This window comes from Somniosus microcephalus, unplaced genomic scaffold (assembly GCF_052327205.1).
Source record: "Somniosus microcephalus isolate GS21.2 unplaced genomic scaffold, FLI_Smic_1.0 unresolved_chr6, whole genome shotgun sequence".
In the NCBI taxonomy this organism is placed as follows: domain Eukaryota; kingdom Metazoa; phylum Chordata; class Chondrichthyes; order Squaliformes; family Somniosidae; genus Somniosus; species Somniosus microcephalus.
The window spans coordinates 34642930-34667146 of NW_028225184.1; the positions used below are offsets into that span (position 1 = coordinate 34642930).

Sequence of the window (24217 nt, forward strand, 5' to 3'; positions counted from 1 at the left end):
TAAGTCTTTTTCAGAAAGCAGTCTTTTTTGTGTTCCTTCACTTAAGAGATTGCAAACGAATTTGTCTCGAAGATAATCTGATAGTCCTGCCCCAAATTGGCAGTACTTTGATAGCTTTCTTAATTCGGTTCGGTAATCAGCGTTACTTTCATTCTTGTGTTGATTTCTCTTGAAGAACTTGAATCGTTCCGCTATTAGCAGCGGTGTTGGGTTTAAGTGCTCCTGCAGGGTATCAACAATTTCTTTAAAATTCTTGTCCTTTGGTTTGGCTGGAGTGATTAAGTTTCATAACAGCACGTATGTCTTTGCGCCCATTAAGTTCAGAAGTACTGAAGCTTTTTTTTTAATCTTCTATTCCATTTGCAGTGCAATATACCTCTACTCTTTCCACATATGTGGTCCAATCCTCTATTTCGCTATCAAAAGCATCAATATTACCAGATTTAGGCATTTCAGAAAAGATATGGTGCTTCCCGCGCTTTTTTTTTCTGTAGCAAAGATATGGCGCTTCCCGCGCTTTCCCGCCGCTGCTGCCGATAACAACGCTGTTTTTACTGCAGTGTCCGTTTATTCACTGTTGGAGACTCGTTCCCGCAAAAGGTCTGAACGCTGACCTGCTTGCTGCGCCGGCCGTCTCCCGAGTGCTCCCTCCCAGTCCGTTATTGCTTGCCTCCGATGTCGCTGCCTGTCTCAGCTGTAGAGCCAGCCACTGGAGCCCCAGCCTGACGCCCAGGAAGGATTAGCGCAGTACCTGCCACCAGCTTGGCCAGCTGGTGAAACCACAGTTTCTCTCACTTCCTTGAGCCTTCTGGACGCCCGAGGAATCGATGTCCTTGAGGTGATGCCGAATTACAGATAAGTCTGTTTCCACTTCGTCGCCACTGTAGTGTCCGTGTGTTGATAAAGACACTGAAGACAAGAGTTGGTTCATAGGTTATTTACTAAGCAAAGTCTGGCAGGGGGTTCTAAAGGATATACACAGGCTTATATAGCCCAAGTGGCAATTACCGGCATTATGCACACCTGGGGCTCTTAAAGGCACATACACCACATAGATAATTTGCAATGCATTAGTAAACTGCAATTAATTATCAATTAACAACATAGTAGTCATTTGTAATGCAATAGATTATTGCAGTGGAATATCACTAAGCAATGTAATAGTCATTTACAATGCAAAAGCAAATTGCAATGGAATATCGATTTCCAAATTAAGCGTTATAGAAGATGGCAATCTAATATCATGTTGTGATATAAAATTCACTTGAAATGCAATTGCATTTAGTCATGGAATTTCACTTATCATTATAATAGTAATTTGCAATGCAACAGAATATTGCAATGGAATATCACTGCAATGTAATCGTCATTTGCAAAGCAATAGAACGTTGCAATGTGATATCACTTTGCAATATGATAGTCATTTGCAATCCATTGCCTCATTTTAAATCAAATCAAATCAAATCAAATCAACTTTTATTGTCATTGTTCATGCACAAGTGCAGTACAACGAAATGTAGGCTTGCGGCTCCTGAGAGTGTACAATTTGGATTAGGACACTTCAACATTTCAACATACATTTGTACATATATATTAGCATAAATATGACCATAATAAAGTGCAGTGGCAGATATGCAGGCTTTAGTGTTTATTTGTGGAGTTCAGTAGGATGACAGCCCTGGGAAAGAAGCTGTTCCTAAATCTGGTCGTATGGGTGTGAATGCATCTGTAGCTTCTTCCAGATGGTAGGAGGGCGAACAGGCTGTGGCTGGGGTGGGTAGGGTCTTTGATGATGGACCGTGCCCTCCGTAGGCAGCGTTTCTGATATATATGTTCTATGGTCAGTAGCCGGGTGCCGGTGATGCGTTGGGCAGTTTTGACTACCCGCTGCAGGGCTTTCCGGTCATGGGAGCTACAGCTGCTGTACCATACCGTGATACAGTTTGTCAGGATGTTCTCTATAGTGCAGCGGTAGAAGTTAGAGAGGATCGGGGGTGACAGATTACATCCCTTCAGCCTCCTCAAGAAATATAGGCGCTGCTGGGCCTTCTTCACCGGAGAGGAGTTGTTGAGGGACCAGGAGAGGTCTTCCGTGATGTGGACTCCGAGGAACTTAAAGCTGGCCACCCTTTCCACCTCCACCCCATTGATGTGGATGGGGATGTGACTTCCGCCTTTGGACTTCCTGAAGTCCACGATTATTTCCTTTGTTTTCATGGTGTGAAGGGCCAGGTTGTTGTCCGCGCACCACTTCACGAGATGCTGGACCTCCTCCCTGTAGGCTGACTCATCGTTGTTGGCGATCTGGCCTACTACCGTGGTGTCATCTGCGAACTTGATGATGGTGTTGGAACCATTAACAGCCACACAGTCGTGGATGAAGAGGGAGTAAAGGAGTGGGCTCAGCACACATCCTTGTGGGGCCCCCGTGTTCAGGGTCGGGGGGGGGAGGTGTGGTTACCTAATTTGACAGACTGGGGTCTGTTTGTTAGGAAGTCAAGGGTCCAGTTGCAGAGGGAAGTGTTCAGGCCAAGAGTTTGGAGTTTGGTGGCCAGCTTGTTGGGGACGATAGTGTTGAATGCTGAGCTGCAGTCTATAAACAACATTCTGATGTAGGTCTCCTTACCATCTAGGTGATTCAGTGCCGAGTGTAGAGCAGTTGTGATTGCATCCTCCGTTGATCTGTTTGCCCGATAGGCAAACTGGTGTTGGTCAAGGGAGGCAGGAACACTGGCTTTGATGTGGGCTAAGACCAGTCTCTCGAAACACTTCATTATGATGGGTGTGAGTGCGACAGGTCGATAGTCGTTCAGACACGTCACAGCCGCTTGTTTAGGCACAGGAATGATGGTGGCAGTCTTGAAGCATGTAGGGACTACTGCCTGGGCCAATGACAGGTTGAAGATGGCGGTGAAGACATCAGCCAGCTGATCAGCACATTCCTTGAGTACCCGTCCAGGGATGCTATCTGGTCCAGTAGCCTTTCATGTGTTCACTCTGCGTAGAGCGCCCCTTACGTTGGAGGTCGACAGAGTGAGCACCTGATCTTCCGGGGGTGGCAAGGCTTTGGTAGCCGGCTCCATGTTGTCCCTGTCGAAGCGAGCGTAGAAGTTGTTAAGCTCCTCCGGAAGGGAGGCGTCGCTGACCGGGGGACTGGTTTTTTTGCCCTTGTAGTCAGTGATCGACTGGATGCCTTGCCACATGCGCTGGGGGTCCGAGTTGTTGCGGAAGTGATCCTCTATCCGCAATGTCTGTTTCCATTTGGCATGGAATATCACTTTGAAGTGTCATAATCATTCGCAAAGCAAGAGCACATTTCAATGGAATTTCAGTTTGCAATGTAAGCCATTTGCAATGCAATAGTACATTCCAATGAATTATCAATTAACAGCATAGTATTCACTTGTAATGCAATAGAATATTGCAAAAAATATTGCTTTGCATTAAAATAGTCATTTGCAAAGCAATCGAACATTGCAATGGAATATTACTTTAGAATATAGTAGACATTTGCAATGCAATAGCGCATTGCATGGAATATCACGTAAGAATATAGCAGTAATTTGTAATGCAAAAGAACATTGCAATGGAATAACACTTTGCAATACATTCTTCATTTGCAATGCATACAATATTGCAATTGAATATCACTTTGCAATATAATAGACATTTGCAATGCTATAGCACAATACAATGGAATATCACTTAAGAATATAATAGTCATTTGTAATGCAATGGAATATTGCAATCTAATATCACGTTGTAATATAAAATTCACTTGAAATGCAATTGCATTTAGTAATGGAATTTCACTTTGCATTATAATAGTAATTTGTAATGCAACAGAATATTGCAAATGAACACCAATGCAATATAATCGTCATTGGCAATGCGATAGAACATTGCAATGGACTATCAGTTTGCAATCTAATATTCATTTAAAATGAAATGTCACCTGGCATTGGAATATTGCTTTAAAATATAACAGTCATTTGTAATGCATTGGAAGATTTCAATTGAATATAAATTTGCAATATAATAGTCATTTGCAATGCAATAGCACTTTGCAATGGAACATCGTTTTGCAATGTGACCTTCATTTGCAATGCGATACAACATTGCAATGGAATATCACTTTGCCTTATAATAGTCATTGGCAATGTAATAGAACATTTCAATTGAACATCCCTGCAACATAATCATCATTTGCAATGCGATAGAACATTTCAGTTTGCAATATGATAGTCATTTGCAGTGCAATTGAACATTGGAATGGAATTTAATTTTCCAATATAATTGTCATTTGCAATGCAATAGCAAATTTCAAGGCGATATCACTTTGCAGTATTATCGTCATTTGCTATGCAACAACACATGCAATGTAATGTCAGTTTGCATAGTAATACTCATTTGCAATGCATTAGAACATTGCAGTGAAATATCACATAATAGCCAAGTAGTCTGTTCCACTGCCATTGAACATTGCAATGGTAAATAACTTAGCTATTTATTAGTCACTTACAATGCAAAGCACATTGCAATGGAATATCACTTTGCAGTATAACAGTCATTTGGAATTCAATTTAACATTGCAATAGAATATCACATTGCAATATAATCGTCATTTTCAATGCAATAGAAGATTTCCATGGAATTTCGCATTGCAATATAATACTTATTTGCAATGCAATAGAACATTGCAATGGAAAATTACTTTAAAATAAAGCAGTCCTTTGCAATGCAATAGAGTATTGCAATGGAATATCACTTTCAAATATAATAGCCATTTGCAATGCAATACAACATTGCAATGGAATATCACTTTCCAATATGACAGTCATTTGCAACACATTAGCTCATTCTATGGAATATCGCTTTACAATATAATAATCATTAGCAATGCAAAAGCACATTGCAATGGAATTTCATATGGCAATGTAATATTCATTTGCAAAGCATTAGAACATGGCAATGAAATATCACTTAACAGCATATTAGCTAGTTGTGATACAATAGAACATTGCAATGGAATATCACTTAGCAATGTAATAGCCATATGCAATTCAAAGTAGCATTGCAGTGGAGTAAAAAGAAATGTTGTAGTGGTAGGGGATAATATCATTAGGGGGTAGATAGGGTTCTCTGCAGTCGAGAGCGGGAGTCCTGAAGGCTGTGTTGACTGCCTGGTGCCAAGGTTAAGGACATCTCTTCTGGGCTGTAAAGAAACTTGGAGTGGGAGGGGGAGTATCCAGTTGTCGTCGTCCATGTTGGTACAAATGACGTAGATAGGACAAGGAAGAAGGTTATGTTAAAGGAGTATGAACAGCTAGGGGTCAAAATTAAAAAGCAGGACCTCAAGGGTAATAAATTACCTGAGCCACGAGCGAATTTGGCTATGTTAAATAAAATTAGAGAGTTAAATGCATGGCTCCAAGTCTGGTGGGTGAAAAATGGGTTTTGCTTCTTGTGACAGTGGCACCAGTACTGGGACAAGAGGGAGCTGTTCCGTTGGGACAGACTTCACTTGGCTAGTGCTGGGACTAGAATCCTGGCGAATCATATAACTAGGGCGGTAGAGAGGGCTTTAAACTAATTAGTGGGTGGGAGGTTTCTAGAGAGCAAACAATAAAAATGAGAACGGAGAAGGTCATAGACTTAGGTAGCAGTGGGGGAATTAAAAAACAGAGTGTGTCAGGTACGGACAGAAGGTATGGAGTTAAAGGTAAAAAAGTAAAAGGGGAAAAAGCAGGAACTAAGTGTCACAATACATATTTGAAAGTTCTTTATCTGAATGCACGTAGCATTCATAACAAAATGGACGAGTTAACAGCATAAATAACTTCATATGGGTATGATCTTGTGGCCATTACAGAAACATGGCTGCAGGGTGACCATGACTGGGAATTAGATATACCAGGTTATTTAACAATCAGGAAGGACAGGCCGGAAGGAAGGGGAGGTGGGGTGGCTATGTTAATAAAGGAAGGAATCACTGTAATACAGAGAAATAATATTGGGTCAAAGGATCAGAATAGTGAAACAGTTTGGGTGGAGATAAAGAATAATAAGGGGGAAAAAAACTAGTGGGCATAGTATATAGGCCTCCGAACAGTTGCAGCTCTGTTGGACGGAGTATTAATCAGGAAATAGTTGAGGCTTGTAATAAGGGAACAGCTATAATTATGGAGGATTTGAACTAACATATTAACTGGACAAATCAAATTGGGCAGGGCAGTCTTGAGGATGAGTTCATTGAGTGTATTATGGATGAATTTCTTGAGCAGTATGTAACTGCACCGACGAGGGGGCAAGCAAACTTAGATTTGGTCCTGTGTAATGAGACAGAATTAATTAAAAATGTCCTAGTAAAGTATCCCCTTGGAGTGAGTGACCATAAAATGGTTGAATTCCATATTCAATTAGAGGGTGAGAAGGTTGGATCTTAAACAAGTGTGCTGAGCTTGAATTAAGGAGCCTATGAAGGTATGAGAGCGGAATTGATTAGAGTGGATTGGAAAATAGATTAAAGGGTAAGACGGTACATGATCAGTGGTGTACATTTAAGAATTTATTTTACAACTTCCAGAAAATATATATTCCAATGAGGAAAAAATGGTGTAAAAGAAAAGATTGCCATCCGTGGCTAAGTAAAGTAATTAAGTTTAGTATCCGACTAAAAACAAGGGCATATAAGGTAGCCAAGTCTAGTGGGAAGATAGAAGATTGGGAAGTCTTTAAAAGACAGCAAAAAATAACTAGAAGATTGATTAGGAAAGGGATGATAGATTATAAAAGTAAATTAGCAAAAAATATAAAAACAGGTAGCAACATTTTCTATAGTTATATAAAAATAAAAAAGGGTGGCTAAAGTAAATGTTGGTCCCTTAGAGAATGAGACCGGGAAGTTAATGGTAGGAAACATAGAGATGGCAAAAACGCTGAACAATTATTTTGTATCAGTCTTTACGGTAGAGGAAACTAAGAATATCCCAACACTGGACAAACAGGGCGCTCTAGCGGGGGAGGAGCTAAATACGATTAAAATCACTAAGGAAGTGGTACTTGTTAAAATAATGGGACTCAAGGTGGATAAATCCCCTGGACCTGATGGCTTACATCCTAGGGTCTTGAGGGGTGTGGCGGTAGGGATTGTGGATGCATTGGTAATAATGTTCCAAAACTCCCTGGACTCAGCAAAGGTCCCAGCAGATTGGAAAACTGCTAATGTAACACACTTATTTAAAAAGGGTAGTAGGCAGAAGGCTGGAAACTATCGACCTGTTAGCCTAAAATCTGTGGTTAGTAAAATTTTAGAGTCCATTATTAAGGAGACAGTAAACGGACATTTGGATTAACATAATTTAACAGGAAAAATTCAGCATGGTTTTATGAAGGGAAAGTCATGTTTAACAAATTTGCTTGAGTTCTTTGAGGAAGTAACATACAGGGTGGATAAAGGGTGAGCAGTGGACGTAGTGTATGTAGACTTCCAAAAGGCATTTGACAAGGTGCCACACAAGATTGTTGCTCAAGATATAAAATCATGGGACTGGGGGTAATATTCTGGCATGGGTGGAGGATTGGCTATCTAACAGAAAGCAGAGAGTTGGGATAAATGGTTCGCTCTCAGACTGGCAATCAGTAACTAGAGTTGTTCCGCAGGGGTCAGTGCTGGATCCCCAACTCTTTTCAATCTACATTAATGATTTGGAGGAGGGGACCGAGTGTACCATATCAAAGTTTGCAGATGATACAAAGATGGGAAGGAAAGTAATGAGTGAGGTGGACTTAAAAAACCTGCAAAGGGACATAGACAAGCTAAGTAAGTTGGCAGAGATTTGGCAGATGGAATACAATACTGGAATGTGTGAGGTTATGCAATTTTGCAGGAAAAATCATAGAGCAAGTTATTATCTTAATGGCAAGAACCTGGAAAGTGCTGTCGTACAAAGTGATCTGGGGGTCCTGGTGCACGAAACTCAAAGTTAGTATGCAGGTGCAGCAAGTGATCAAGAAGGCCAATGGAATGATGGCTTTGATTGCTAGGGGGATAGAATGGAAAAACAGGGAGTTATTGTTGCAGTTGTACAAGGTATTGGTGAGAACGCACCTGGAATACTGCATACAGTTTTGGTGTCCATACTTAAGAAAAGACACACTTGCTCTCGAGTCAGTACAAAGAAGGTTCACTCGGTTAATCCCGGGGATGATGGGGTGGACATCTGAGGAGAGGTTGAGTAGATTGGGACTCTACTCATTGGAGTTCAGAAGAATGAGAGGCGACCTTATTGTAACATATAAGATTGTGAAGGGGTTTGATCTGGTGGATGTGGTGAGGATGTTCCCAATGATGGGTGAAACTAGAACTAGGTGGCATAATCTTAGAATAAGGGGCTGCTCTTTCAAATCTGAGATGAAGAGAAACTTCTTCACTCAGAGGGTAGTAGGTCTGTGGAATTTGCTGCCCTAGAAAGCTGTGGAAGCAACATCGTTAAATAAATTTAAAACAGAAATAGACAGTTTCTTAGAAGTAAATGAAATTAGGGGTAACGGGGAGCGGGCAGGAAATTGGACATGAGTCTATGTTCAGAACGGTCACGACCCTGTGGGTAACGGAGCAGACCCAGGGGCCATGTAGCCTTGTTCTGCTCCTACTTCTTGTGCTCTAATTACGTGTAAGATTTCAGGAGATGGTTCTATTCCTGTTCCTGGCTGGGTTGGAGATCAACTTTTACAGAAGGTAAATACTGCAGAAAATATAGGGACAGTGATCTCCTGGACGAATTTCGATCACCTAGATGGGTCGGAGAGGAATTTCCCAGATTTTCTTTCCCCAAATTGGCCATTGGGTTTTTTATCTGGTTTTTCGCCTCTACCAGGAGATCACATGGGTTCAGGAGCGATGTAGAGTGAAAGTAGATTTGAGGTTAGGATCTGATCGGCCATGGTCTTATTGAGTGGTGGAGTTGGGGGGCTGATTGGCCTACTCCTTATCCTATTTCTTATGTTCTTATGTTATTATGTTATAGTAGGGTCACCACCAGTAATGATAGAGTAGATTCACCCCCAGTAATGTTAGAGTAGAATCTCCACCAGTAATTTTAGAGTAGGGGCACCACCTGTAACGTTAGAGTAGATTCCCCACCAGTAATGTTAGAGTAGATTCAACACCAGTAATGATGGAGTAGGGTCCCCACCAGTGATGTTAGTGCAGAGTCACCACCAGTGATAGTGAAGAGTCACCACCTGTAACGTTAGGGTAGAGTCAACACCTCTAATGTTAGAGTAGAGTCACCAACAGTAACGTTATAAATAGTCAACACCAGTAAAGTTAGAGTAGAGTCACCAACATTAATGTTAGAGTAGATTCACCACCAGTAATGTTAAAGTCGGGTCACCACCAGTAATGATAGAATAGTGTCAACACCAGTAACGTTACAGTAGAGTCATCACCAGTAATGTTATTGTAGATTCACCACCAGTAATATGAACTAGAGTCTCTACAAGTAATGTTACAGCAGGATCACCACCAGTAATTTTACAGCAGGATCACCACCAGTAATGTTAAATTAGGATCACCAACATTAATATGACAGTAGAGTCAACACCAGTAATGTTAGTATAGGGTCACCACCAGTAATGGTAGAGTAGAGTCAACATTAGAAATGTTAAAGGCGATTCACCACCAGTAATGTTTTAGTAGTGTCACAACCAGTAACGGTAGAGTAGAGTCTCCACCAGTAATGTTAGAGTAGAGTCTCCACCAGTAATGTTAAAGGAGAGTCACCACCAGTAATGTTAAAGCAGGGTCACCACCAGTAATGATACTGTAGGGCCACCACCAGTAATGTTAGAGTAGGTTCACCACCAGTTATGTTAGAGTAGAGTCACCACCAATAATGTTAGAGTAGGATCACCACCAGTAATGTTACAGTAGGGTTACCACGAGAAATGTTAGAGTAGGGTCACCACCAGTAATGTTAGAGCAGATTCACCACCAGTAATGTTAGCTTAGAGTCACCACCAGTAATGTTAGAGTAGAGTCACCACCAGTAATGTTAGAGTAGAGTCACCACCAGTAATGTTAGAGCAGATTCACCACCAGTAATGTTAGAGTAGGGTCACCACCAGTAATGTTAGAGCAGATTCACCACCAGTAATGTTAGCTTAGAGTCACCACCAGTAATGTTAGAGTAGAGTCACCACCAGTAATGTTAAAGGAGAGTCACCACCAGTAATGTTAAAGCAGGGTCAGCACCAGTAATGATACTGTAGGGTCACCACCAGTAATGTTAGAGTAGGGTCAACACCAGTTATGTTAGAGTAGATTCACCACCAATAATGTTAGAGTAGGATCACCAGCAGCAATGTTAGACTAGAGTCAACACCAGTAATGTTAATAGAGTCACCACAAGTAATGAAAGAGTAGAGTGAGACCCAATAACGTTAGAGTAGAGTCTCCACCAGTAATGTTGAGTAGGGTCACCACCAGTAATGATAGAGTAGAATCAACACCAGTAATGTTAGCATAGAATCACCATCAGTAATGTTAGAGTAGAGTCACCAGCAATGATGTTAGAGTAAATCACCACCAGTAATGTTAGAGTAGAGTCACCACCAGCAATGTTAGCGTAGAATCACCACCAGCAATGTTAGCGTAGAGTCACCACCAATAATGTTAGAGTACGGTCACCAGCAGCAATGTTAGACTAGAGTCAACACCAGTAATGTTAGAAGAATCACCACCAGTAATGAAAGAATAGAGTCAGCCCCAGTAACGTTAGAGGAGAGTCTCAACCAGTAATGTTGAGTAGGGTCACCACCAGTAATGATAGAGTAGAGTCACCACCAGTAATGAAAGCGTAGAGTCATCACCAGTAATGTTAGAAAACAGTCACCACCAGTAATGTTAGAGTAGGATCACCACCAGTAATGTTAGAGCAGATTCACCACCAGTAATGATAGAGTAGAGTCACCACCAGTAATGATAGCGTAGAGTCACCACCAGTAATGTTAGAAAACAGTCACCACCAGTAATGTTAGAGTAGGATCACCACCAGTAATGTTGGAGCAGAGTCACCACCAGTAATGTTAGAGTAGAGTCACCACCAGTAATGTTAGAGTAGAGTCACCACCAGTAATGTTAGAGTAGGGTCACCACCAGTTATGTTAGAGTAGAGTCACCACCAGTAATGTTAGAGTAGGGTCACCACTAGTTATGTTAGAATAGGGTCACCACCAGTAATGTTACAGTAGGGTTACCGCGAGTAATGTTAGAGTAGGGTCACCACCAGTAATGTTAGCTTAGAGTCACCGCCAGTAATGTTAGAGTAGGGTCACCACCATAATATTAGAGTAGAGACACCACCAGTAATGTTAGCATAGAGTCACCACCAGTAATGTGGTGTAGGGTCACCACCAGTAATGGTAGACTAGGGTAACCACCAGTAATGTTAGAGTAGAGTCAACACCAGTAATGTTGAGTAGGGTCACCACCAGAAAAGTTGATTAGGGTCACCACCCATAATGTTAGAGTAGAGTCACCACCAGTAATGTTAGAGTAGAGTCGACACCAGTAATGTTGAGTCGGGTCAGCACCAGTAATGTTGGGTATGATCAACAGCAGAAAGTGTAGAGTAGGATCACCACCAGTACTGTTAGAGTAGTGTCACCACCAGTAATGTTAGCATAGAGTGACCAGCAGTAATGTTGAGTAGAGTCACCACCAGTGATGTTAAGTAGGGTCACCACCAGTAATGTTAGAGTTGAGTCACCACCAGTAATGTTGAGTAGGATCACCACCAGTAATGTTAGAGTAGAGTCACCACCAGCAATGATAGAGTAGAGTCACCACCAGTAATGTTAGAGTAGAGTCACCAGCCGTGATGTTAGAGTAATGTCACCACCAGTAATGTTGGAGTAGCGTCGCCATCATTAACGTTACAGTAGTGTCATAGAAACATAGAAACATAGAAGATAGGATCAGTATTAGGCCAGTCGGCCCCTCCAGCCTGCTGCACCATTCGATGATATTATGGCTGATCATCCAAACTCACTACACCGTACCTTCCTTCTCCCCATATCCCTTGACACCTTTAGGTCTAAGAAATGTATCTAAGTCGTTCTTGAATATATTTAAGGACATGGCCTCGACCGCCTTCTCTGGTAGGGAATTCCACAGGTTCTCCACTCTCTGGGTGGGGAAATTCTTCCTCATCTCTGTCCAAAATGGCTTACCCCTTATCCGTAGACTATGACCCCTGGTTCTGGACTCTCCGACCATCGGGAACATTCTACCTGCAACTAGTTTGTCCAGACCTGTCAGAATTTTATAAGTTTCGATGAGATCCCCTCTCATTCTTCTAAACCCCAGCGAGTAAAAGCCCAATCGACCCAATTTCTCCTCATACGTCATTCCTGCCATCCCAGGAATCAGCGTTGTCATTCTTCACTGAACCCCTTCCATGGCAAGAACATCCTTCCTCAGATAAGGCGACCAAAACTGTACACAGTACTCAAGGTGTGGTCTCACCAAGTCCCTGTACAACTGCAGCAGGACATCCTTGCTCCTGTACTCAAACCCTTTCGCTATGAAGGACAACATAACATTTGCATTCTTCACCGCCTGCTGCATCTGCATGCTTACCTTCAGCGACTGGTGCACAAGGACACCCAGGTCTCGTTGCCCTTCCCCTTCTCCCAACCTATTGCCATTCAGATAATAGTCTGCCTTTCTGTTTTTGACATCAAAGTGGATAACCTCGCATTTATACACGTTATATTGCATCTGCCACGCTTCTGCCAAATCACCCAACCTGTCCAAATTATCCTGGAGTTTCTCGGTATCCTCCTTGCAGCACACACGCCCACCCAGCTTTGTGTCATCTGCAAACTTGGAGATATTACATCTAGTTCCCTTATCTAGATCATTAATGTATATTGTGAATAGCTGGGGTCGAAGGACCGATCCCTGCGGTTTTCCACTAGTCACTGCCTGCCACTCAGAAAAAGAACCATTAATTCCTACTCGCTGCTTTCTGTCCGCCAGCCAGTTCTCTATCCAAGTCAATACCTTGCCCCGAATCCCATGTGCTTTACTTTACACGCTAATGTCTTATGCGGGACCTTATCAAAAGCCACTTGAAACTCAAAATACACCACATCTACTGGTTCTTCCTTATCTATTTTCCCAGTTACATCCTCAAAAAATTCCAGTATGATTGTCAAGCACGATGTACCTTTTGTGAATCCATGATGACTTTGTCCGATCCTGTCACTGTTTTCCAAGTGCTCAGCTATTACATCCTTTATAATGGACTCTAGCATTTTCCCCACTACCGATGTCAGGCTTACCGGTCTGTAATTCCCCGCTTTATCTCTACCACCCTTTTTGAATAGTGGGAAAACATAAGCTACCCTGCAATCCATGGGTACAGTTCCAGATTCCAGTGAATTTTGGAAGATGATCAGCAATGCATCAACTATTTGTAGGGCCACCTCTTAAATAGCCTAGGATGTAGATTATCAGGCCCTGGGGATTTATCGGCCTTCAATCCCATCAATTTCCCTACAAATAATGATTTCTTTCAGTTCCTCCCTCTCATCATACCCTATGTTCTCCAACATCTCTGGGAGGTTATTTGTGTCCTACTTTGTGAAGACAGAACCAAAATATGCATTTAATTAGACTTCCATTTCTTTGTTCCCCATTATAACTTCCCCTGCTTCTCACTGCAAGGGACCTACACTTGATTTCACTAATCTTTTTCTCTTCACATATCTATAAAAGCTTTTAGTCAGTTTTTATGTTCCCTGCAAGCTTACTTTCATATTCTATTTTCCCCTTCTTAATTGATCCCTTTGTCATCCTTTGTTGAATACGAAACTGCTCCCAATCCTCAGGGTTACCGCTTTCTTGGCCAATTTATATGCCCTCTCCTTGGATCTTATGCTATCCCTAATTTCCCTTGTTAGGCATGGTTGAGTCACCCTTTTTGTTTTATTCTTATCCCAAACTGGGATGAACAACTTCTGTAGTTCATCCATGCGTTCATTTAATGTTTGCCATTGCCTATCCACCATCAACCCTTTGAGTGACATTCCCCAATCAATCCTACCCAATTCGCGCCTCATACCATCGCAGTTTCCTTTAATTAAATTCAGGACCCTAGTCTCCGAGTCAACTACTTCACTCTCCATCCTAATGAAGAATTCATCATATTATGATCGCTCTGACCCAAGGGGCCACCACCAGTAATGTTAGAGTAGAGTCAACACAATAATGTTAGAGTAGAGACACCACCAGTAACGTTAGAGTAGAGTCACCACCAGTAAAATTAGAGTAGTCACCACTAGTAGTGTTAGATTAGAATAACCACCAGTAATGTTAGAGTAAAGTCACCACTTTTAATGTAAGTGGAGAGTCACTACTAGTAATGTTAGTGTAGAGTCACCACCAGTAATGCTGAAGTACTGTCATCACCAGTAATGTTAGAGGAGAGTCACCACCAGTAACGGTGGAGCAGATTCACCGTCAGTAATGTTAGAATAGATTCGCTAACAGTAATTATAAAGTAGAGTCGTCAGCAGTAATGTTACAGCAGCGACTCCACCAGTAATGAAAGAGTAGGGTCCCCACCAGTAATGTTAGCGTAGAGTCACCACCAGTAATGTTAGAGTAGAGTCGCCACCAGTAATGTTATCGTAGTTTCACCATCAGTAATGGTAGAACACGGTCACCACCAGTAATGTTAGAGTAGAGTCACCACCAGCAATATTAAAGTAGAGTCATCACCAGTAATGTTAGAGAATGTCACCGCCAGTAATGTTAGAATATAGACACCAACAGTAATGATAGAGTAGGATCACCACCAGAAATGTTATCGTAGACTAACCAACATAACGTTAGAGTAGAGTCACCAGCAGTAATGTTAGCGTAGAGTGAACAACATTAAAGTTAGAGTAGAGACACCACCAGTAATTTAAGAGTAGGGTCATCACCAATGATGTTAGATTAGTGTCACCACCAGTAGTGTTAGAGTAGAGTCATCCTCTGTAATGTTAGTATAGAATCACCTCCAGTAATGTTGCAGGAGAGTCACCACCTGTAATGTTAGCGTAGCGTCACCACCAGTAGTGTTAGAGTAGAGTCACTTCCAGTAATGTTAGTGCAGAGTCACCACCAGTAACGTTAGGGCAGAGTCACCACCCGTAATGTAAGAGTAGAGTCAAAACCAGTGATATTAGAGGAGAGTCACCACCAGTAATGTTAGAGTAGGGTCACCACCAGTAATGATACTGTAGGGTTACCACCAGTAATGTTAGAGTAGTGTCACCACCAGTAATGTTAGCTTAGAATCATCACCAGTAGTGTTAGGCTAGAGTCAACACCTGCAATGTTGGGGTAGAATCACCAACAGTATTTTTACAGTAGATTCACCACCAGGAACGTTAGATTAAGGTCACCACCAGTATTGTTAAAAAAGAGTCAGCCCCAGTAACGTTAGAGTAGATTCACCACCAGTTACGATAAAGTAGGGACACCACCATTAATGTTAGTGTAGATTCACCACCAGTAATGTTAGAGTAGAGTCAACACCAGTAATGTTAGTGTAGAGTCACCATCAGTAATGTTAACGTAGGGTCTCCACCAGTAATGAAAGAGTAGAGTCATCACCAGTAATGTTAGTGCCATGTCACAACCAGTAATGTTAAAGTAGAGTCACCACCAGCAATGTTAGAGTAGAGTCACCACGAGTAATGAGAGTAGAGTCAACACCAGTAATGATAGATTAGGGTCACCACCAGTAAAGTTAGAATATAGTCACCACCAGCAATGTTACAGTAGGATCACAACCATTAACGGTAGAATAGATTCATCACCAGTAACGTTAGAGTCGAGTGACCACCAGTGATGTTAGAGTGGAGTCACAACCAGTAATGTTAGTGCAGAATCCCCACCAGTAATGTTAGAGTAGAGTCACCACCAGCGATGTTACAGTAGAGTCACCACCAGTAGTGGTAGAGTAGAGTCACCACCAGTAATGAGAGTAGATTCACCATCAGTAACATTTTAGTAGAGACACCAAGAGTAATATTAGGGTAACATCATCTCCAGTAATGTTAGAGTAGAGTCACCACCATTAATGTTAGCGTAGAGTCACCACCAGTAATGTTAGAGTAGGGTCATCACCAGTAACGTTAGAGTAGAGTCACCACCAGTAATGTTAGGGTAAGGTCACCACCAGTTATGTTGGGGTACAGTCACTACGATTAAGGTTAGACTAGAGTCACCACAAGCAATGTTAGCGTAGAGTCACCACCAATAACGTTAGAGTAGGGTCACCAGCAGCAATGTTAGACTAGAGTCAGCCCCAGTAACGTTAGAGTAGCATCTCCACCAGTAATTTTGGTTAGGGTCACCACCAGTAATGTAAGAGTAGATTCAACACCAGTAATGTTAGCATAGAGTCACCACCAGAAATGTTAGAGTAGAGTCACCACCAGTAATGTTAGAGTAGAGTCACCACCAGTAATGTTAGAGTAGAGTCACCACCAGTAATGTTAGAGTAGAGTCACCACCAGTAATGTTAGAGTAGAGTCACCAGCAGTGATGTCAGAGTAAAGTCACCAGCAGTAATGTTGGAGTAGAGTCGCCATCCGTAACGTTACAGTAGAGTCATAGAAACAAAGAAACATAGAAGATAGGAGCAGGAGTAGGCCATTCGGCCCCTCGAGCCTGCTCCGCCATTCAATGAGATTATGGCTGATCATCCAAACTCAGTACCCCGTACCTGCCTTCTCCCCATATCCCTTGATACTTTTAGCTCTAAGAAATGTATCTAACTCCTTCTTGAATATATTTAAAGACTTGGCCTCAACCGCCTTCTGTGGTAGGGAATTCCACAGGTTCACCACTCTCTGGGTGAGGAAATTCTTCCTCATCTCTGTCCTAAATGGCTTACCCCTTATCCGTAGACTATGACCCCTGGTTCTGGACTCTCCGACTATCGGGAACATTCTACCTGCATCTAGTTTGTCCAGACCTGTCATAATTTTATAAGTTTCGATGAGATCCCCTCTCATTCTTCTAAACTCCAGCGAGTATAAGCCCAATCGACCCAATCTCTCCTCATACGTCATTCCTGCCATCCCAGGGATCAGCGTTGTCAATCGTCGCTGAACTCCTTCCATGGCAAGAACATCCTTCTTCAGATAAGGCGACCAAAACTGTACACAGTACTCAAGGTGTGGTCTCACCAAGTCCCTGTACAACTGCAGCAGGGCATCCTTGCTCCTGTACTCAAACCCTTTCGCTATGAAGGCCAACATACCATATGCATTCTTGACCGCCTGCTGCACCTGCATGCTTACCTTCAGCGACTGGTGCACAAGGACACCCAGGTCTCGTTGCACTTCCCCTTCTCCCAATCTATTGCCATTCAGATAATAGTCTGCCTTTCTGTTTTTGACATCAAAGAGGATAATCTCGCATTTATCCACGTTATATTGCATCTGCCACGCTTCTGCCCAATCACCCAACCTGTCCAAATCATGCTGGAGTTTCTCGGTATACTCCTTGCAGCACACACGCCCACCCAGCTTTGTGTCATCTGCAAACTTGGAGATATTACAACTAGTTCCCTTATCTAGATCATTAATGTATATTGTGAATAGTTGGGGTCCAAGGACCGATCCCTGCGGTATCCCATTAGTCACTGCCTGCCACTCAGAAAAAGATCCGTTAATTGCTACTCGCTGCTTTCTGTCCGCCAACCAGTTCTCTATCCAAGTCAATTCCTTGCCCCCAATCCCATGTGCTTTACTTTACACGCTAATCTCTTATGCGGGACCTTATCAAAAGCCATTTGAAACACCAAGTAAACCACATCTACTGGTTCTCCCTTATCTATTTTCCCAGTTATATCCTCAAAAAATTCCAGTAGATTGTCAAGCACGATTTACCTTTTGTAAATCCATGTTGACTTTGTCCGATCCTGTCACTGTTTTCCAAGTGTTTAGCTATTACATCCTTTATAATGGACTCTAGCATTTTCCCCACTACCGATGTCAGGCTTACCGGTCGGTAATTCCCCGCTTTATCTCTACCACCCTTTTTGAATAGTGGGAAAACATAAGCTACCCTGCAATCCATGGGTACAGTTCCAGATTCCAGCGAATTTTGGAAGATGATCAGCAATGCATCTACTATTTGTAGGGCCACCTCCTTCAATAGCCTAGGATGTAGATTATCAGGCCCTGGGGATTTATCGGCCTTCAATCCTTTCAATTTCCCTACAAATACTGATTTCCTTCAGTCCTCCCTCTCATCAGACCCTATGTTCTCCAACATCTCTGGGAGGTTATTTGTGTTCTCCTTTGTGAAGACACAACCAAAATATGCATTTAATTGGACTTCCATTTCTTTGTTCCCCATTATAACTTCCCCTGCTTCTCACTGCAAGGGACCTACACTTGATATCACTAATCTTTTCTCTTCACATATCTATAAAATCTTTTAGTCAGTTTTTATGTTCCCTGCAAGCTTACTTTCATGTTCTATTTTCCCCTTCTTAATTGATCCCTTTGTCATCCTTTGTTGAATCCTAAACTGCTCCCAATCCTCAGGGTTACCGCTTTTTCTGGCCAATTTATATGCCCTCTCCTTGGATCATATGCTATCCCTAATTTCCCTTGTTAGCCACGGTTGAGTCACCCTTTTTGATTTATTCTCATCCCAAACTGGAATGAACAACTTCTGTAGTTCATCCATCCGGTCATTTAATGTTTGCCATTGCCTATCCACCGTCAACCCTTTGATTGACATTCCCCAATCAATCCTACCCAATTCGCGCCTCATACAATTGCAGTTTCTTTTATTTAAATTCAGGACCTTAGTGTCCGAATCAACGACTTCACTCTTCTTCCAAATGAAGAATTCATCATATTTTGATGGCTCTGACCCAAGGGGCCACCACCAATAATGTTAGAGTAGCGTCAACACAATAATGTAAGAGTAGACTCACCACAGTAACTTTAGAGTAGAATCACCACCAGTAATGTTAGAGTAGTCACCACTAGTAGTGTTAGATTAGAATAACCACCAGTAATGTAAGAGTAGAGTCACCACTTGTAATGTTAGTGGAGAGTCACTACTAGTAATGTTAGTGTAGAGTCACCAGCATTAATGCTAAATAAAGTCATCAACAGTAATGTTAGAGGAGAGTCACCACCAGTTACAGTGGAGCAGATTCACCGTCAGTAATGTTAGAATAGAATCGCCATCAGTAAATATAGAGTAGAGTTATCAGCAGTAATGTTACAGTAGCGACTCCACCAGTAATGTTAGATTAGGGTCACCACCAGTAATGTTGTAATGTTATATTAGGTTCACCACCAGTAATGAGAGAGTAGGGTCCCCGCCAGTAATGTTAGCGTAGAGTCACCACCAGTCATGTTAGAGTAAAGTCGCCACCAGTAATGATATAGTAGATTCACCACCAGTAATGGTAGAATACGGTCACCACCAGTAATGATATTGTAGAAACACCAACAATAATGATAGAGCAGATTCACCACCAGTAATGTTAGAGTAGAGTCACCACCAGCAATGTTAATGCAGAGTCATCACCAGTAATGTTAGAGAATGTCACCGCCAGTAATGTTAGAGTATAGACACCATCAGTAATGATAGAGTAGGATCACCATCAGAAATGTTATAGTAGAGTCACCAACATAACGTTAGAGTAGAGTCACCACCAGTTATGTTAGAGTAGAGTCACCACCAGTAACGTTAGAGTAGAGTCACCGCCAGTAACGTTAGAGTAGAGTCACCACCATTAATGTTAGAGTAGAGTCGCCACCAGTAATGTTAGAGTAGAGTCACCACCAGTAACGTTAGAGTAGAGTTACCACCTGTAATGTTAGAGTCGATTCACCACCAGTAACGTTAGAATAGACTCACCACCTGTAATGTTAGAGTAGAGTCTCCACCATTAATGTTAGAGTAGAGTCACCACCATTAATGTTAGAGTAGAGTCACCACCAGTAACGTTAGAGTAGAGTCACCACCAGTAACGTTAGAGTAGAGTCACCACCATTAACGTTAGAGTAGAGTCACCACCTGTAACGTTAGAGTAGAGTCACCACCATTAACGTTAGAATAGAGTCGCCATCGGTAATTATAGAGTAGAGTCATCACCAGTAACGTTAGAGTAGAGTCACCACCAGTAACGTTAGAGTAGAGTCACCACCTGTAATGTTAGAGTCGATTCACCACCAGTAACGTTAGAATAGACTCACCACCTGTAATGTTAGAGTAGGGTCTCCACCAATAATGATAGAGAAGGGTCACCACCAGTAATGTTAGAATAGAGTCGCCATCGGTAATTATAGAGTAGAGTCATCAGCAGTAATGTTACAGAAGCGTCTCCACCAGTAATCTTAGAGTAGGGTCAACATCAGGGATGTTAGAGAAGAGATTCCACCATTAATGTTAGAGTGTAGTCAACACCAGTAATGTTGGAAAAGTGTCCCCACCAATAATGTAGAGTAGGATCACCACCAGTAATGTAGAGTAGAGTCACACCTGTAATGTTAGAGTAGAGTCACCACCAGTAATGGTAGAGTGGAGTCACCATCAGTAATGATAGAGTAGAGTCACCACCAATAATGTTAAAGAAGGGTCACCACCAGTAAAGTTAGTGTAGAGTCACCACCAGTAAAGTTAGTGTAGAATCACCACCAGTAATGATGGAGTAGGTTTACCACCAGTAATGATGGAGTAGTGTCACCACCAGTAAAGTTAGTGTAGAGTCACCTCCAGTAAAGTTAGTGTAGAGTCACCACCAGTAATGTTAGTGTAGAGTCACCACCAGTAATAATGGAGTAGGTTTACCACCAGTAATGATGGAGTAGTGTCACCACCAGTAAAGTTAGTGTAGAGTCACCATCAGTAAAGTTAGTGTAGAATCACCACCAGTAATGATGGAGTAGGTTTACCACCAGTAATGATGGAGTAGTGTCACCACCAGTAAAGTTAGTGTAGAGTCACCATCAGTAAAGTTAGTGTAGAGTCACCACCAGTAATGTTAGTGTAGAGTCACCACCAGTAATAATGGAGTAGGGTCGCCACCAGCAATTTTAGAGTAGGGTCACCACCAGTAATGGTAAAGTGGAGTGACCATCAGTAATGTTAGAGTAGAGTCACCACCTCTAATACTAGAGTAGAGTATCTAACAGTAATGTTAGAGTAGGGATACCACCAGTGATGTTATAGTAGAGTCACCACCAGTAATGATGGAGTAGGTTCAGCATCAGTAATGGTAGAATGGAGTCACCAGTAGTAATGTTAGAGTGGAGTCACCACCAGCAATTTTAGACTAGGGTCACCACCAGTAATGTTAGAGTAGAGTCACCACCAGTAATGGTAGACTGGATTCACCACTAGTAATGTTAGAGTAGAGTCACCACCAATAACGTTAGAGTAGAGTCAACACCAGTAATGTTAGAGTATGCTCACCACCAGTAATGAGAGTACGGTCACCACCAGTAATGCTGATCTGTTTGCCGCTATGTCAATTTGTGCGTGGCTCAGGTAGCAATCCACAGACTATCACCTTTGAGGTTTTGCTTTAAAATTTGGATCATAGCTCCTCAAATTCCCTCATCAGAACCTCATTCCTTGTTCCACCTATGTTCTTGGATCCTACGTGGATCACCACAATTGGATCAAACCCCTTCCACATCCACGGTCTTCTCCAGCCACGAGGTGGTGTCTTTACCTGGCACTGGGCATGCAACACAACCGTTGGAACTTTCGGTCACGATGCAGAAAAAAATACCTACCCCCTGAATTTACTGTTGCCTACCACGACTACATTCCCTTTCACTTCTCCCACTTGAATTGCCTCCTACACATTGGTGTGAAGGTCAGCTTTCTCATCCATCCTGCAGATTTTCCCTCATTCACACAGGCAGCAAGAACTTGTTGAACATGTGCAAAGGCTGTGGCTCCTCCAGCACTGCACCTGGGCACTCCTCACCGGCCTGAGTTGCGGCCACATCCTCCTGTACCTGCCCACTAACCAGACCTGGAGCACTATCTAACTTAAGGGGTGTGACTGTCTTCTGGATCAAAGTGTCCTGGTAACTCTCCCCATCCCAGATGCCCCACAATGTCTGCAGCTCAGATTCCATTTCAAAAACTCTGAGCTGAATGTCCTCAAGATGCAGGCACTTACAGCAAAATTGATTGTCCGGGAAGACAATCATCTCCACAAACTACTAAATCTGAAGTTGTGGCTCATTACCCGCACTGCCATCCAATTTTGTTTTACTCATTTCTGGGATATTGCTGTCTGTGGCAAGGCCAGCATATATTTTTCATCACTAGTTGCACTATATGAGTTTGTTTTATCAAATTAAATTAACTTTGTAATTAGTTATCTTACCTAACAGTGTAGCTTGTTGATCGAGATTAATTTAAGGGTACTACCATCAAACATCTATCTGCAACACAAAGCACTATAAGTAGCGTCAGCAAAAAGCAACACCTCCTCCCCTCTCTTCTCCAAATTCCCACTCTTTCCAAATTCCCAAATAAAACACTCTGTTCAAGTCCACTCCACTTAATCCCTCTCTGTGCAGATCGCTCTGTGCTTTGCAGAAATGTTGAATTTTATACACTAGGAGCCTCCCCCAATTTAATAGTGCTGACTGGGCTCCCGTGCTCCTCGTCATTAGCGCTTATTCAAAACAAACACTTACAGATGACTGACAGTTAACTGACATTGGCAGGCAGCTTCTGTTAACTACACTTTCTACAGTTCTTCGTTGAAATCCAATTCTTCAACTAAGTTTCACTTTTTACAAATTCTACTTACACAATACTTTCCAGACATTTCCACTCTTTCCAAATTTCCGATTAAAACACGGTGTCCAATTTCACTCCGATTAATCCCGTTCTGTGACGACCAAGTTCAAACAGCTTTCTGCTGAGCCTGCATTGAAAATGGGCTGTGAGCATTCTGGGAATGGGTGACTTTAGGGGAAAGATAATAATAGGATGTGTAAGAGTCCCTCAGCCATATCTGAATGTGTCAACTTGATAATTCTGTTGAGGATGTATTGCGGCAAGAAAATAATTAGATGATTTGAGGGCCTGTTTTTTAGTTGATGTTGTTATTCTGTCGCATTTTTATGTACCATAATTTATTGGTAATATGCAATGAATGTAGTGATTAAAGGCAAAATTTAGTGTTTGAAATGTAAGGGAACACTGGTGAGCAACTCGCAGTGGAATCACGGAGAGAGTGTGTTTCAGCAGCTCTCAGGCTGGTTTGTCCAGTGTGAAAGAGACTTGTTAACTCATATTTTTTGTGAATAGCACGAGGTTTCAATAAAGGCCTGATCCTGCATTACAACAATTGAGAGTGTGTGCAATCTGACGTTTAAAGCAACGAAACGAAAAAGAACAGGAAAGCAGCACAACGCTGTGTCTCGACGTATTTCCTTCGTGAAGCAAATTGCAGCGAACAGATAGAGGGAGAGAGGGAGAGCGAGAGAAAGAGTGAGAGACAGAGAGAGTACTGCAAATAGTTTGATGATTGAAAGTAGCTTGAGTTTGCAGGGCTGAAAAAAGGACCAGCCGGCAAAAGAAGCCTACAGCACCTGGTATTCCCAGGCGGTCTCCCATCGAAGTACTAGCCAGACCTAACTCTGCTTTGCTTCCGAGATCAGACGAGATCGGGCTTGTCCAGAGTAACTCACCCGTAGGCGTCAGCTTTTCCTGGTTTTCCTCAGGTGACAGATTCCAGATTGATTTGCTGTTCTGTTTAGTGGTGCTGTGTCTCGACATCTACCTTTCGAGAAGCAAGTAACAGCGGACAGAAAGATGGAGAGAGAGAGAGAGCAATTCCAACAGTTTGGTGAGTGAACGCAGCATGATTTTTTTAGGGCAGCGAACTGCTTCTGCTGGCAAGAAAAGCCTAAAGCAAATGGTATTCCCATGCAGTCTCCCATCCAAGTACTAACTGGAGCTTGAGCTTGAGCACAGAAATTGGAGTTTCGCAAACGGAGTGCATTGCAATCAGAGTGAGGAATTTTATAATTGCAGGAATTGGTGATGAGGAGGAAGGTGGTGGAGATGTCTGTCTGAAAAGGAGGAGTGGAGCAACAGAACCCAAGATCTCTAAGTTAATAGACAGGAGAGCGGACC

At 42.3% G+C, this 24217-nt stretch overlaps 1 pseudogene; it reads right to left on the reverse strand.

Annotated features, from left to right (window-relative positions):
- Nucleotides 1–23658: 23658 nt before the first annotated feature.
- Nucleotides 23659–23777, reverse strand: LOC147087191 (5S ribosomal RNA; annotated as a pseudogene).
- Between the last annotated feature and the right edge of the window lie 440 nt (nucleotides 23778–24217).